Raw genomic sequence first — 17,257 nt, 5'->3', positions numbered from 1 at the left:
ACAAGAAAAAATTTATTGCATGGAAAAGTTTGATGAAGCTACATCTAGGAGGTCTTGGAGATTATGCACAATGAACTATCACCACTGAACATGTTGATCTAGTTAGAGCCCCAACTATTGAACAATTGAAATAGAAGGAGGAACACAATCAGGCAATGTCAGAGATTGTATCTACCTTAAGCTACTTAGAGTTTGATGACATCAAAGGATGTGATCCTTCAAAGAAGATGTGGGATGCCCTACAGAAGATCTATTGAGGAGATAAAAATATGCTAAGAGCTAAAGCTAAAAGACTAAGAGGAAAATTTGATGAAATGAGAATGTAAGATGGTGAGACTATAGTCCAGTATTGTGCAAGGATCCAAGATATTGTTAATTTAATTTGAGGATCTAATGGACAAATTGAAGATGAGACTATGATTAGCAAAGTATTGAGAACCCTGTTGCCTATCTATGCTATTATATTCTTTTCTATATAAGAACTGAGGTATACCCCTAGTAGTAATCTGACCTTGAAGGACTTGATGGTGGACTCAGTACTTTTGAACTTTCAAAATTTGATAATTTTAACTCTGAGAATATTAAATCTACTTTCAAAGCTAAGATGAGACTTAAAGAGCCATAAGATAAGAAAAAGAAAAAGGTCAAACCTATTGCTAGTGATAGTGATATAGATGATGAAGATTTAGAAAATTTGGAAGCATTGTTAGCTATGAAATTTCACAGAGGCAAAGGAAAATACAAAGGTAAGTTACCCATCATAGACTTTAACTGTCATGAGGTTGGTCATATTGTAGCAAGATGTCCTGATAAGTCAAACAACCAGAATGAAGACAAATTTAGAGGCAAAAAAGATGACAATAACAAACACTACAAGGACAAGGGAAAGAAGGCTTGTTACATTGCTAAAGAAGAATCCAATGATGAATCTAAAGATCACAATGATGAAGTAGCCTATGTTGCTATGAAGGATGATTCTGACAAAGAAGAGGCAACTACATTGATATCTTATGTGAACAAAAGTGATAGAAGGATTATTGGTAGTGGATGTTCACATCACATCACTAGAGACAAAAGTAAGTTCATTACCCTTGAGTATTACAATGAAAATAGTGTTAGATTTGGTAATGATGCACCCTATCTAATTAAAGGAAAATGATCAATAAGATTGATAGATAAGATCATGTGTGACAATGCTTATGTGAAAGGACTTAATTATAATTTGTTGAGTATGTCACAATTGAATAGTTTAGGTTGTAAAGTTGAATTTGATAACATAAAGGCTAAGATCTATGATATCAAGGGAAAAATAATTAGAAGTGGAGATCAAACTAGAGGTAATCTATTTTATCTTGATATGAATGACGATAATTGTCTTGTACAATTTTATGATGTGTGGCTATGTCACAAGAGGTTATGTCATGTAAATTTTGACAATTTGGTTAGTATCAATAAGATGAAAAGAGTTAGAGGTTTGAAAAAATAGAAGAAACTTGATAATGTGATTTGCAAACAATGTTAGTTAAGCAAGATGAAAAAGTCTAGTTTTAAAAGTAAGACTCATACTTCAAAAGAAATTCTGGAATCAGTTCATACTGATTTATTTGGGCCAATTGATGTGCAAAGCTACAAAGGTGACAAGTACATTGTCCTATTTATTGATGATTACTCAAGAATGATGACAGTAATGTTTTTAAAAGAAAAATATGATTCTTTTCAAATGTTTAAGTGGTATCTAGCAAGAGTTAAAAAGGAAACTAGCAAAAACTCAAAATGTCTGAGATCTGATAGAGGTGGAGAGTTTACATCAAATGAGTTTAAAAACTTTTATAATGATAGAGGAATCAAGAGACAAAATTATGCACCTAGGACACCTCCACAAAATGGGATTGCTGAAAGGAGGAATAGATCTATAATGGATTGTTCTAGAAGACTGATGGGCTGGTGGCACAAAATTCAAGATAAACCATTTTGAGGAAAATTCAAATAGGATTGTAGAGGAAGTTTCTAGAAGGGATAAAATGGAAAAGTGTGTAGATTCAATGAATCTTACCCAACCCTAGAATGGATAATTGTGGTTAAGAAATAAAGGACCTAAATTCTCTATATAAGGAGATAATAGGCCAGAAGCAATACTTGTCATATGTGAGAACCTAAGGAAGACAATAAGTATATGGTGTTGCTCCATATGGTGGCCAAATAGAAGAGTTTGCAATTAGCATACAAAGCAAGAAGGCTTAAGGGGATGAATGCTTGAAGGGTGAACAAGCTATCAGAGATAAAGAGGATGAATGCCGAGTAGAATGGAGGATTGAATATGAGGTCTCTAGTCTACAAGCGAGTTGTTATTGTTATCAGATCAAGTCCTGCTATTACTCTCCAACAATTGTATTAGTTTAGATAAATCCTTTGGATTAAGGTTGACCTAATAATCATTAGTAAATATTTTAATAGGGTGACATTCTAATTGAATGTTTTAAAGTCCTCTAACAAGGCTCACTCCTAATAGGGTTATTGAAATCCTTTAACTAGGTCACATTTAACAGTGTGCATTGTAACCTTTAATAGGGTTGGTTCCTCACAAAGCTCACTTCAGAAAAGTGAAAATTGGTAGCATGTTACTAGTGGTTTTTACCAAATGGGGTTTCCATGTAAAATCCTTCTATCAAAATGTGTGATTGATTTTGTGGTATTGCATGTTTACATTTCTACAAAGTTATTTTGACATAGGACATCAATATGCATATGTTTAAGATATTGAATGATCAATGCATGCATAAGGATAAGTTGCAGAATTGAAAAGTTTTATTTGTACATTTGGACCTTGAATAACTAATTCATCCCCCTCTCAATTATTAAAAAGTATTCCAACATAATAGCCCTTGGAATTTTTTGACCGACTACCCAATTAGCTGTTTCTTTGTTTCTAAATATCCTATTGTTTCTTTCTTTCCAAATTCCCCAACAAAGGTGAGGAAGAGAAATAATCCAAAGGAAAAAAATATTAGGGCTTCTAATAGGGCATTTTTAATTTTCGAAACACTCCACAAGATTATTACGCTAAACCCAAAAGATATTCTAGTACTGGAGGAGAATTCCCCAAACATTCTGGTTGAATATATAGTGAATGAAAAGGTGGTTGATATCTTCACCTTCCATCTTACATAAACTAGATCTATTCACAATATAAATACCCCCTTTTTGAAGATTAACCAAAGTTAAAATTTTGTTTTGAACGAAAATCTAGAAGAAAATATTAATTTTAGGAATAAGACCCTTTTTCCAAGATTTAGCCCAAGGGGGAGGATTTTCATTTAAATTAGATCTAAACACAGAAGCCACCTTAAATATACCACTTGTTCCTACACCCCACACCATGGAATCCTCCATATTAAGAGTAAGATTAAAGGAATTGAGAGATATTTGAAAGTAGTTAAAGTTGTGGAAAACCTCTGCAAGATTAACCCATCCATTATTTCTCCAATAGTTGCAGACAAAATCCCCAAAAACAAGTTTGCATCTATCAATGGGTGTGATATCATTAAAGACATTTAATAGTGGATGATCCAATAACCACACATCTTTCCAAAACCTAACCTTTCTTCCATCCCCAACTTTCCACATACACCCTTTATTAAGAATGTCTTTGGTACCCTGCACCACACCCCCATAGAGTTGAAGATTTGGAAATATTTGGGTAAGACATAAAATCTAACAAAGATGAAACATTATAAAGATACTTATACTTCCAAATAAAACTCCATTCCTTATCATCCTAGTACACTCTCCATCCTTTTTAAGAAAGGAGAGATTTATTCATACTTCATATAGATCTGATACCCAATCCACCTTCAATCTTAGGTTTACATACATTTTCTCAAGCAATCAGAGCCATGTTCTTTCTTTCTTCAGAGCCAAACCATAAAAAGTTCCTTTTTATTCTATCAATAGCATCTGAAAATTTTGCTAGAGTTTTGAAGAGAATAAGAGCATAGGTAGGGAAACTTTGAAGATAAATCTTCAGAAGATTCACTTTACCAGCTTGACTTAGCATATTTCCTTTCCATCCAACTAATTTCTTATTTAATTTCTCCACGAGGTCCTCCCAAAAGGAGTCTGAAGGACTATGCTCCAAATGGAAACCAAGGTTTACTTGGAAAGGTACCTATAGAAAATCTCAAGATATTAGCTATTTTCCTTTGTCTAAGAATAGGGATGTTAATAAAGAATAAAGAACTGTTATCCCAATTGACCAGTTTCCTTGTAATTGTAGAATACAAGTTAAGAGCCCTTTTAAGACTCCTAGCTTCCATAACATTTGGCTTTCCCATAAAAATATTATCATCCACAAATTATTTATGAGAAAATAAGAGAGGTCAGGAAGTGGGTCTTACACTTTGATTTTCCCCTTTTAAGACAAGCCTTCCAATATACCTTCCAAGACAATCAACCATAATTTCAAAGAGAATAAGAGAGATAGGATCACCTTGCCTCAAAAGCCTAGAAGGTTTAAAAAAACCTAATGATATCCCATTGACTAGGACAACCAAGGAGGAAGTAGTAACAAGTTGCATAATAATCTTTGACATTTCTCACTAAAACAAAAAGCTTGCAATACCTTTTGAAGAAAATTCTTGTCAACTCTATCATAAACTTCCGCTATATCCACCTTCATCACAAAACCCTAAGAATTAGATAGAAATAAAGAATACATGTTTTCAAGAACCAAAATAATAGAATTTAGGATTTGGCTTCCAGGAATGAGGCCATTTTGTTGATTAGAGATCAAGTTAGGGAGGAGAGTCAGAATACACTAAGTAAGAAATTTTGAAATAATTTTGTAGATTGAATTACATAGGCTTATAGGCTTAAATTGTTTCGAAGACTCAACACCTGGATTCTTTGGAATCAGATAGAGAAAAGTAGAATTGGTTTCCAATAACATTCTTCTAGCCCCAAATAATTCTTTCACCACATCAAAAACATATTTACCAATAACTTCCCAAAGCTTTTGAAAGAAAAACATTGGAAAGCCATCCAGACTGGGGGATTTATCTCCTTCAAAGGAACATACAACCTTATAGATTTCCTCCCTAGAAGACATTGTCATTAGCATTTTGTTCTACTCATTAGTAATAATTTGAGGAATAGTTTCAAGAAGCTCCTTCTATTTAGCATCATTAATATTTGAATCAACATAAAGAAGAGAGGAGAAGAAAGGAACCATCTCCTTTGTGATTTGATTTTTATTAGTAATTTTATCCCTTCCCTTAATTAGGCTATAAATTTTATTCCTAGCCCTATGCTTCATTGTAGTTAGATGATTTTTTATAGTATTTGAATATGTTGCTATAGTAGTGAATTGTTCAAATATTGTGTGGATCAAGCAATTGTTGAAGGGAATGAAAGAAGAGATAATTGAACCTATTATGATGTAATGTGATAACATAAGTTATATAAACATATCAAAGAACCTTGTGATGCATATAAAGATTAAGCATATTGAGATCAAGTATAATTACTTGAGAGAACTAGTACAAGACAAATAAATGAGGTTGGAAAATGTAAACACAAAAGAATAGTTAGCTGACATATTCACTAAGGCACTACCTAAGGATGCTTTTGAGTATCTAAGAGGTAATTTAGGGTTCATTCTCCTACTTGAAGAAAACTAAGCAAAGATGTTGTATTGCATCAAATGTTTTAATTAGAATATCATATACATTGATGTAGTAGGAAAAGCAAGATACTAAACTATGAGCAGATGAAGCTTCAAAGAGTTAATGTTGAAGTGACATTTCTATATCAATCAGAACAATGACATGAAGATGTTATGCACACTAAGAGCTAAGAGATGAGATGTATGTGAATGGTTGGTGTATTTGGAATTGTTTACAAAGAGGGAGACAATTATCAAGTTACCATATAAGTTATTAGATAAAGAGGGAGAGATTAGTGCAATGAAGTTATTGTATAAATAAAGAGGGATATGTATGACCATTACCATTCGCATCAGTAAGAGGGAGATAAGTTATGTAGAAAGAATGACATTAATTATGTGATAAAATGATAGAGGGAGAATCCTGAGATTGCATGGATGAGAAATATAATGAAACTAAGAAAGAGAGAAAATAAACATAGAGGGAGATGACAATACAAGTATTGCATATTTTGGATTGCATGGTAACTAGTGAGGTGTTTCCATCAATGCGAAAGAGGGAGATTGTTGGAAACTACAATTGGAGCAATTTTTATGTTGTCATTGATGTCAAACCTAATGGTAAGAAAAAATTTCAAACCTACTCAAGAGATATTTACTAACAATGTAGAGTGTCATATCTATTGATTGATGAAGAGGAATTGAAGAAGAGATAACAAGGTGAGCTAGTGATGTTGATGAGTGATGTGAAGTTAAGTATCATGGAAATACAATTGACAATTGATGAATTAGTCTTTGACAAAATAATTTTTTCTTCAATCAATACATGAAGTAAAGAAGACAATTGGATGAAGATTAGAGTTGGAAAAATTTAAAAGGATAAGCTTGATCAACTATCAGTGTTGGTTGGTCAATGAAGGAGTTGAAGAATAAGATTATGGAACTTAAGTAGAAGTTGAGTGATAGTTATTTTTGATAAAATGTATGAAGAAGTGTTAGTAGTGATCGAGCATAGTAATGGATGAGCAATCCTATTGATGCTAAGCAAGGTAATATAGTGTATGCTGAGAAGAAGAACATAGTGATTGTCAAGTGATAAAAAAGTTACAATTTGAGAAAGGATTGAGATTGATGCTGGCATAGTTGGAATTTTGAAATAGTCAAAGCACATGAAAGATAAGGATTGATGAGTTGGCTCATTTATTACATGAGGAGAGTTTTTTATGTGAACAAAGGCAAGAATTTGATTAGAGGTTTCTAGAAGGAGAAGGAGAACAAAATGATGGAAGGATTCGATGAATCTAACCTAACCCTAAGATCAATAGTTATGTTTAAGTAGAGAAAGATCAAAATTACCTAATTAAGTAGGAATAAGAGATGATTTTGAAGATTGTTTCATTATTGATTTCCAGTCTTAAGGAGAAGTTATGAAGAGCAGAGAAATAGGGGTGAAGTGTGAAGAGTTTGGTGAAGTATGATTTCTTGAGGAGATGCCAAGAAAATCCATGATGGAGATGTGAATGGAGGCCAGTCAATGAACCAACAAATGAGAGAATGGAGATCAAAATTTTCAAAGTGAGTTGTACTTTATAGATCAAACTTACTATTAAATTCTAACCATTTTGGTAGTCAAAATCCTTTATTCAAGGATGATCTAACCATCATTTTGTAAATCCTTTAGTCAAGGTGACATTCTAATGGAATGATCAAAAGTCCTCTAACAAGGTCACTCCTAATAGGGGATTAAAACCTTTAATAGGGTCAAATTTAATAGAGTGTTGTATAACCTTTAACATGGTTGGCTCTTAACCAAGCTCACTTCAGAAGAGTGAACAATTGGTAGCATGTTATTTGGTGATTTTTCCCAAATTGGGTTTCCCCATTAAATCTTGGTGTCAAAGTGTTATTTAAATGTGTGGATGTTATTGTTACGCATGTAAAGTAGTTTATTTTATTGGTATTCAACATATATAGGAAATAAAGAGTTAAGAAATTGCATGAAAAGTTGATTTACTGATGATATGCTATAGAGACTGAGTTGTTTTATGAGATTTATTAAGTTGTGTGAAGCTTTTAAAATTTGAATTGGCACATCTAGACCCAAGAATAATTTATTCACTCATCGTTCTCTTAGTTATTCTAAATCAATATAACATATGTATTATCTTATCATTTAGTAAATTGAGTACATAAATACATAGAGATTGAAATGGATAAATATATGCGATATTAATATATTAGATAATAATGGTAAAAGAAAATATCTAAAAAATTTGAGATATACAAATCGATGCTAAATACAAAGCTATAAGTACAATTTTGAAGCATGGATGAATTGTAACTTACATTATGTGTGCCCCCTCCTTGGTTGGTACATTTAGTGTTCATTTCCTTTTCCATAGTATCTTGCACAAAATTCTTACATGAATGTATACCGACATTGTTAGTTACCTAGCGATTCATATGGACTTAGTAAAGGTAAGAGGAAATAACTTTATAATAGATATCAATAAATATATTTTTAATAAAGTAAAAAAAAATTGTAAACATGAATTAGCAAATAAAACTTATTATAGGCTTTAATAATATAAGTTAAAAATCAAGAAATAATATTTGTTCCTGTTTAAAGTGAATAGTCCGGTAGTGAGGGTAGACCATGGAAGCTAAACATATCACAATGACACTTACTCTTTGTTGGTAGTATGGTGATGCATTTCTATGTCCCTCTTGTTGAGAATATATTGAGGCCAGCATGCTTGGCCAAGTGTCATGTACAACAAAAAGTAGAAAGTGCAATACAATTATCATTCTTTAAAAAACTTTCTTCTTCATAGAAAAAAACTTAAGGATGCAAGAGAGGAGATAAACTTAGCCATTTATTGGAGAAGATGCCAAAAACTTATTGGACTCATTTTTTGCAAACTAAATATTGTGAAAATGATGATTTATAAAACTAAAAGAGTTTTGAGTTATTTATTAATAATTGCAATCATGAAACTAATGCTAAGAGAATTGAAGCTACAATACAATTTTATTTTGAAGCATAGTGGATCCTATGGAAGATTTATTGGGTAAGAAATTTCTATTAACTCTACTCCAAGGGATGGTGTCAAGAATGAACAATGGAAATAGAACAATGCATTTATCATTTTAATAGTTGTTGGGCATGGTTTAAGTAATGAGCCAAATTGAAGATTGTTGCAATTTCATGTTGGAATTTGATTTCAATTTTGGTTCAATGACCATAACAATTTGGATCTTAACATTCTATGATACACAATGGATATTTACAATCAATAATGCTAATACAAAGTAATTGATGGATACTGATCTCCACCAAATTATTTGTTCCAATCAAGCTTTATCAGAGGAGAATTTTCAATTGTGCATCTAGATTCTAAATTAAGATAACTAGACATAATAATAATGATTTTTAACAAGTATATCCATTATTCTAGATTCTAAATTATTCTCACTGCACACGGAAACTTTAATCTTTGACAAGGATGTCGATGATTAAGTGATGATATTTTAATAATACCTCCCCTTAGTGTCAAGATAAAAATATAGGATATGATACTCAAATTTAATTATGAATGGGGTAAAATCATATAGAAGGGAATGCAATCTTAAGGATGTATGATCTTTGGTCATTTCTTCTTATTATAAAAATAAGTGTGTGTGTGTGTGTGTGTGTGTGTGTGTGTGCATGTATGTGTGCATGTGCATGTGCGTACGTGCATGCGCATACTATGATAAAGTTGGAAGTGTAGTTATTAATAACTTGAAATATTGTAGAAAGACACTTTATATATCCAAAATATCCTAATGTAAATCCAACCAATGCCAAAATCTCAGTAGCTTTCAACCTCTATCAAATATAGGTTACTATGATCTATAGTGTGTGTGCATTGTAGAATTTAAGGACTTAAACCCTCCAAAAATTTGTCTTCAATTTATTTGTAGGGAACTATGGCAGTGTAATGACTAAATCAACATTACAACCCTCAAAATTGAGTGACATATTTTGACTTTAAACAAACATTAAAAAAAAGTAAAGGAAAAATAAACTTGTAAGTACCACCACTAGCGAGGAAAAAGAAAGGATTTTGAATGTGTGCTGGTTGTTCTACATAAACCTAAACAGTGACAAGTCATTGCAAAATCCTATCTTCTAAGGAAATAGTCCTTGCTTTCTGGTTGAAAATGATGCAATCAATCTCTGGACAAAGTATACACATGCATCTTGTGTTGATGTTAGTAAATTTGTACCACATGAATCTAATTAATTTTTATTGGATCTACAAATAATAATCCAAAGTTTAAAATCACATCCATAGAACATATTACAAGCCTCCCCTCTATCTGCCCTTAGTGCATCATCCTAGATCATTCTCTTGAGAACATCATCAAAATTGAATTTGCCTTATTGTAGTGACCAACAAGGATGTTTTTGTTTCTCCTACTTCAAAATTTTATTTGTGGTACTTCCTTTTTATAGATTCTATTTTATTTTATAGTACATGAATTTATAAATAACATCTTTTATTGGCTTTACCTTCCTCTTATTAGAATTTGTCACTCCCTCGGGTTGGTTCTAGATGGTCTAGTTTTTGATTTATAAGGTCCCTTTTTAGAAATCATTTTTTGTAACTTAATATTTATAAGCTCCATTGGTCTAAGAAATTGTAGCACATACCAAATAGATGATTCTCATTAGACCATGTAACTAAATGAATTAATACTTTTATGCAATTATATTAAGATCATGTTAAATAACTAATTTTTATGTGTGGTTATCAACACGCACATTACATGGTACACAAAGAGAGAAGTGATGGTGGACCTTGTTTTGATTCTTACATCATGATCCATGAATTGAAAAATATGTCATTAAGGCATATATATCATGTTCTTATATTTCATTGTATGGTGGTGAGAATAAACAACAAGAAAAAGGTTAAAGTACACCTAGTTCTCCTATGAATGACATAGATGCATTCTACCCTCTGGATCAATAATAGGTAGGTATTTTAGATACCTAGGTATTTACATATAAATTTTATTGATGTTGCAATTTAAATCATAATTTAATCAATCCTAAAATCAAAAAAACTTTCAAACAAAGACCAATCAAATAATCTAATCTATTTAGGGTTTGGTTTATTCTCCAACCTTTGTGCAACCAAATAGGGATACAATGAGACTTGCACCACCTCAATTAGTTTATACCAATGGTGGTCTTTAATATGCTTCCCCAACTTTGGCTAATATCTTTTCAAGGGTGCACATTCCTATTATTTTGAAGAAAATAGGGGAGAACAGTGAAATAGATGATAAAAAAATAGTTTTAACAATTATTCATAGCTTTCAATACATAATGCCTCATTAAATTAGGATTTTCTATTTTCCTAATCAAAATAATACAAAAAAACCACATATAAAAATAATTGTGTAGTTCAATAAACTCATGAATAATGTGTAAGTTGTGGAATAAACAAAACATGTGGTTAACCAAGTTATATCAACTGTACAAATGATGAGCAATGAACTCAAGCAATAAGTTAGAAGAGTGTGTTGCTAATGATTGAAAATTAGTTAACAAGTCAAAGGAGTAATAATAAAGATAATGGAGTAAAGAGAGAAGCATGAATTCTAAGTGACCACAACCCAATCACTAGTATGTGACAACAAGAGAGGAAGTTTTGAACATGAAAAAGACATGCAACAAAGTAATATGATATAATATAACTAAAGTATGCAAGGTTACAAACCTAGCTGTAGGTGTGTAGATGGTCAAGTTGGCCTATAAGCATAGGCATCTAGAGTTTCTTGTAACTATGCTCAGTGTGGAATTCAAAATTCAAATTATAGTTTGAGTGGGACAACTTTAGAATTCACATATGTAGTCTGGTGGAGTGATTTAAAAAGATCACTTGACACTCATCCAAAGTTGTTGTAGCTGTTGACCAAATCTGAGAAAGTAAAGAGGTTCACTATACATAAGGAAAGTGCCAAGAATGTGATGTCTCCATGACTGTGTAAGCAAGAGATCCATTAGAAGAAGATAGTTATGAACAATAAGCTACATTAGGTGCCAAGTACATAAGAAGAATGAGGGTAGAGAGTATAAAGACTCTTTTAAAAGTCAAAGAAGAAGAGGAAGATTAGAGAATCTTTGAGGAAACACAATAGAAGATCTACGAGGAAAGGTGTAACATATATTTAGACCACTACATTAGTTTTCTTTCTGACTATTGCATCTATTGCAAGAGTTTAACATGGAAGACTTGTAAGAAATCTTTGAAATCCTTTAACCAAGTGTCTCTTAGAAAGAGATCTAAATCCCCTAGTGAGGTAGCCTTAATAGGATATTGTAATCCTAATAGGTAACTGGCATTCCTAGCTGGATGTGTTCTTAGAAGAAATAGTTGAAAGCCTTTAACAAGACACCCTTTTACTTGTAAGGAAAGGCTAGTGGGTACATTACTCCCACCATGGTTTTCATCCTCACCTTAGGGATTTCTAGGGATTTCTATGTAAAAATTTATGTGTCATTGTTGTATACCTCTGTGTGGAACATTATATGGTTTTAATACATATCATTTATCATTTCCTTGATATTTAAAGTAATTGTGATAAAGTTTGTAAAGAAGATCATAAAAATAATTAATTTTTTTTACAGAAGTATGTGTACTGAATCACCTTCTCTCTTAGTAGTAGTTGGGACCAACAATTGGTCTCAGAGCACATACCTTGATAGCGAAAAGTCTAATGACTTAGGGGAACATGCAATGAAATCAATTAGAAGATATATGGAAGAAGCACTAGACACCATCAAAGATATAAAAGATAGAATAAGAGAATTTCTACCTAAGAAAAAGAAGCTAATGAGAAAGCTAGGAGAAAGCCAAGAGCTAATAGAGAATATCGAAGAACAATGTTGTTACAAAGAATCAAAAGAATCTATATAAGAACTCATGGGAGAAAATGATAAACTTAATAAAAAGGAAAAAGCTATAAAGAAAGAGCAAGAAAAAACTATTGTAAGACTAGGTGAAGCTATGGATGAAAAATAAAAATCTATCATCGCAAGAGACCAAGCCTATGAAGAGCTAAAGCAGGATCAAGAAGCCAGACAACGAGCTAAAGAACTAATAAAAGAAAAAGAAGAGGAGATAGATCTCATGGAAGAGGATCACACATATGTAGTGTAATAAAACAACATACTACAGGAGTATGATCAGGAGAAATATAACAAATGAGTTCTCTAATTGAAGAAGCTAGACAAATGGAGGAGCAAATTTAACAGTTGACGATCAAACTCTAAGTAGTGAAAGAAGAGTGTGATATATTTTTGAAGAAAAGGGTAAAAAAATCAAAGTAGGAGAATTAGATGGACACACAAGGAGAAACAACTAGCTCAACCAATTTAGGATTCCAAGGATTACAAGTAGTAATAAATAGACATGATATAAATAGAGAACTATGCAATAATTATTGCCGATATGGTCACAATGCACAAGAATGAAGATTTTCTGCAAATAAATCTAGAGAAGAGAAATATTACTACTACTGTGACATGAATGACAACAATGAAAGAGACTATGGATCAAGTTATGGATCACACCAATCATCTCCAATGAATAGGAGGAAGGTTTTCTTTTCCTATGGGAATGATGGCCACATTGCATCACAAAGTAAGTGGTGGATTTGACAACAAAATCAAAGAAGACCATGGAAAAACATGAGAAAGACATGCTACAGATGTCAGAAAACAACCCATGGAGTCAAGAATTATTGGATAAAACAAAGACCCAAGTAGTAAAACAAAAGCTTGTTGGATAAAATAGAGACCCAAGCAGTACAATAAAGGAAATAAAAGGAAAGGGCAAGGCCATAGATACCAGACACATCAACAAGAACTTTGCTAAGGTATGGATCAAGAAAAGATCTAAAAATGCTAGAGTAAGGATAGGGGAAGTGACAAGCTCACCAGAAAGTAGTAAGTCCTCCCAATCAAGTTTAGTTTAATAAGGGTTAGGCAACACAGGTAAGTCCTATACCGGTCCCCTCATGCAAATTGGTAAGTCACAACTAGTGATTCAAAATAAAGGTAAGTGAATCACACCTAAAGGAGAAAGATAGGTTGTCAATTAAAACTAACCATTGGTTCACCTATTAGAAAACATTTATTGCATAAAGATAGAGGCAGGTAAGAGATAAAAGTTACTATTTGGAGAGAAAAATTCACATTTATCATCAAATCTATAAATATACATCATGACAAACAAAATTTGCTTTATAGAAATCTCAAGATCATTCAAGATTTCAATTGCAAAATCGTAACTACCAAGTGCCATCATTTGAGATTTTTTTTGTAAAAATGTATTAGTTGCCTTGAAAACCTAAGTTTCACTCAGAGCAAGAGATAAAGAGAAAGAGGTAGAGCTACAAAATCTTAATGGTATTGTTGGTGTATTTTAACTATTAAGTAATAAAACTTAATACCAAGATGAAAAAGATCACAATAATCTAAGGATCAACTACTTCCTATAAATAATTATATATGCTTCATATCTGGACCCAACTTCAACAAAATCAGTACATATTTTCTACTCTATAGGCTCTGCAAAACCAAGTTGGGTATACCTAGGGGATGATTCAAATGAATGCTAATGTATGAGAATCCTTTTAGTTTCATTCTGATTCTCATCTCCTATCTCTGACATATACATAGTTTATCCATTCCTTGACATTTTAAGATGATATACATCCCTTATAAGAAAATTTGGTCATAGTTCTCCTTAGATTTACAAATACTTCTAAAAATAGTAGCTATCTAAGACTTAGAAATTAGATGTAAATGAGTGATGACCCTCTTTGAAAAATCTTCAAATGGTAAAATAAAATTGATTTTGATTTTAGAATTGGTGCTTATTCATGATCTCTCTATCTGCAGATCGGATTAACTAGATTAGTGCCTCATCCATTGGGACTCAGAGTCTACTTCAATTTATAGATCTAATTGATTGCATTACAACCAATACTATCAAAAATTCCTACTAGAATTCATTCTTATAGACATCCTTCCTATTACCTTAACAATCTTATCAAATTCACTAGAGCATTTACTTAATTCATTGAATCAATAGCAATAATGAATTGGCATACAATCTAAGTGAATTGCATTCAATTGGACAAGCTTTTCTCACACAACATCAAAATGACTAGATAATAATGATGGAGACAAAAATCAGCAAGAAAAAATATAGGGACAATTCAACTTTGTATTAATCTCCTTTGAAAATTATATACAATTGTAATAAAACTCAGAATGACTCTAGACAAAACATTAGACCCTTGTAACATCAATATATTCCCAAGTATTTGCAAAGAAAATACATCATAAGTTTTGTACTAATAAACTGGACCGAACCATATTCAGTATAGACCAAAATTATCAATGAAATCAAACCCTTCTCTAGCCTTGGAATCTCACTTAAATAGAGTGAGATGCAACAAGCTTCAGGCATAGAGAACTGACAGATGTCAACTAGACAAAAGATATTTACATTTGGCTACCACAAAAAGATAAAAAATTGTGTAACAGAAAAACTTATATATTAGATTATTCCTTTGGTAGGCCCCTCTCTGTTGCATTTTCAAATGCTACAAATCCCATGATTGGCTTTTAGTTATTCTGAGTCCTCAACATATGTAGCTATCAAGTTTGCCAATGATGTGTTAGTATTTGATTCCAACAAATTCACCTCTACTCTAGCATTTCTAATTGCATCATCATGTACTACCAAGGTGACAGTTATATTTGGTTTCATTTCTGCCACATCATCCCTCTAGCCCAAAGTACTTTCCACATGAGATGATTGCCCTTCTTTGTCTTCTTTTCTCCTTTGATCTTCCAAAGTGTATCAATGATCTATATTTCATCTTGATTCATCTCATGATCATCACTCTTAACCTCTTCCCATTGCTCATCAGAAGTAATATCAGCCATCCACTTATCAAAGAGGATGTCATCTAGCTAGTTAAACTACAAAATATCACTTTTCTTTTTGATTACATATTCTACCACTTCATCAGTATTAACAAAATCTTGTTTTAAAGAATCAAAGAATAAATGGACCTTTACTATTTCTTCTGTTGTGGCTGCCCACCATGCATATCCTTTTTCATTTATGACTTTATTCATTCTTAGAAAAAATAGAGCATCTAATTCTTTAGCCCATTCATCTTTATTTTTCAATTTATTTTTCCTATCCAAAGCACATGGGAATAAATCAAATTTTTGGCTTATGTACTTATCCAAGTAATTGACAATTCTTCTTTGTAGCTCAATTCTCTTATCAACAAATTCTGGAAGATCATTAGCAACATCATAAGTTTTTTCAATATGATCATGTGAAGACCTTATGACAAAGTAGCACAAGAATGTGATTTCCTTTCTCCTCTTACTCCACTTATTGACAATAGGTTTCAAGGCTTCATCACTTGCTTTTATTTCATCCCATATGTTTATTACTTTTGCTAATTGATCATAAAACAATGGCCATTCAATTTTATCCACCAAATACATGAGAGCCTTTCTCAGTTTGTCCTCATAGTGTACATCTAACTCTACATGTAAAGCCCACAATTTTCTCTTCTCCTCTTCAAAGTCTTCAACTATATAAAATTATGGCCTTTGTGGTGTATTAGGGATCTCAATAAGAGGAGTGAATTTAAAAGGTTCCACTGGTGGGAAAGGGTATGTGATCCTAGGCCTAGAAGACCATCCCAACACCTTAGTCTCAAGTTCAATTCTCTTTTGAACTTTTTTATTATAGGCTTCTAAAACCTTTTCATATTTACTTTGCAGTTCAGACATTGCCTTCTCTTCTTTCTCTACAGTAGCCAGAACTAAGTGAGATGTTCCAACATTCATATGTGCAACCTCTACATGGCTGGTATTTGCCACTCTTTTTACAATGATATTCCCAATTAATCCAGAGTCATCTGGCTATGATGAAATAGCCCTTGATCCTTTCCTTAATGACCAAATAACTAAGGTAGCCTAGTCCTCACTGAATTTAGTACCTTTTTAATTCTTTCTTGTTTTGATCCTGTAGGTCCAATTTATTTGAAACAGAATTAAAAACTAGATCATCTGTTATATCCCAATTGGGTAGTAGTAAAATATTTGATAATTTCACCATCTACCTCCCCTCTTCAAGGGTTATACTTTGGAATTCCTACATCATCTCTTCTTTTACTTGATTTTGCAAGGCTACCTCCTCTAGTTTTGGATGCTCTATTCTTAACTTATTACACTTTTCCCTCATATTTTTCTATGTTTGCTCTCCATGCAAATTGGTGGAAGGCTCTGGACTTAACAAAACTATCATCTGACAAAAATTGATGACTAGCTTATTCTATCATAGGGTCTAGTTCCCTTCCTTTATAATTTTCCACTATCAAATCAAGGCTTGGCATAAGAGGTTCTTGGAGGTTTCCCTAATCTAATTCTACTTGGGTAATAAAAACTTCTCCTTGGGACCCTAGCTATTCAATTTACTCTCTAGTAAGTTGTTTCTCTTC

This window comes from Cupressus sempervirens, chromosome 6 (genome assembly GCF_028749045.1).
Source record: "Cupressus sempervirens isolate cs-2001-9-10 chromosome 6, ASM2874904v1, whole genome shotgun sequence".
In the NCBI taxonomy this organism is placed as follows: domain Eukaryota; kingdom Viridiplantae; phylum Streptophyta; class Pinopsida; order Cupressales; family Cupressaceae; genus Cupressus; species Cupressus sempervirens.
The sequence above is the reverse complement of the archived record's forward strand: the minus strand, read 5'-3'. Positions refer to the sequence as shown.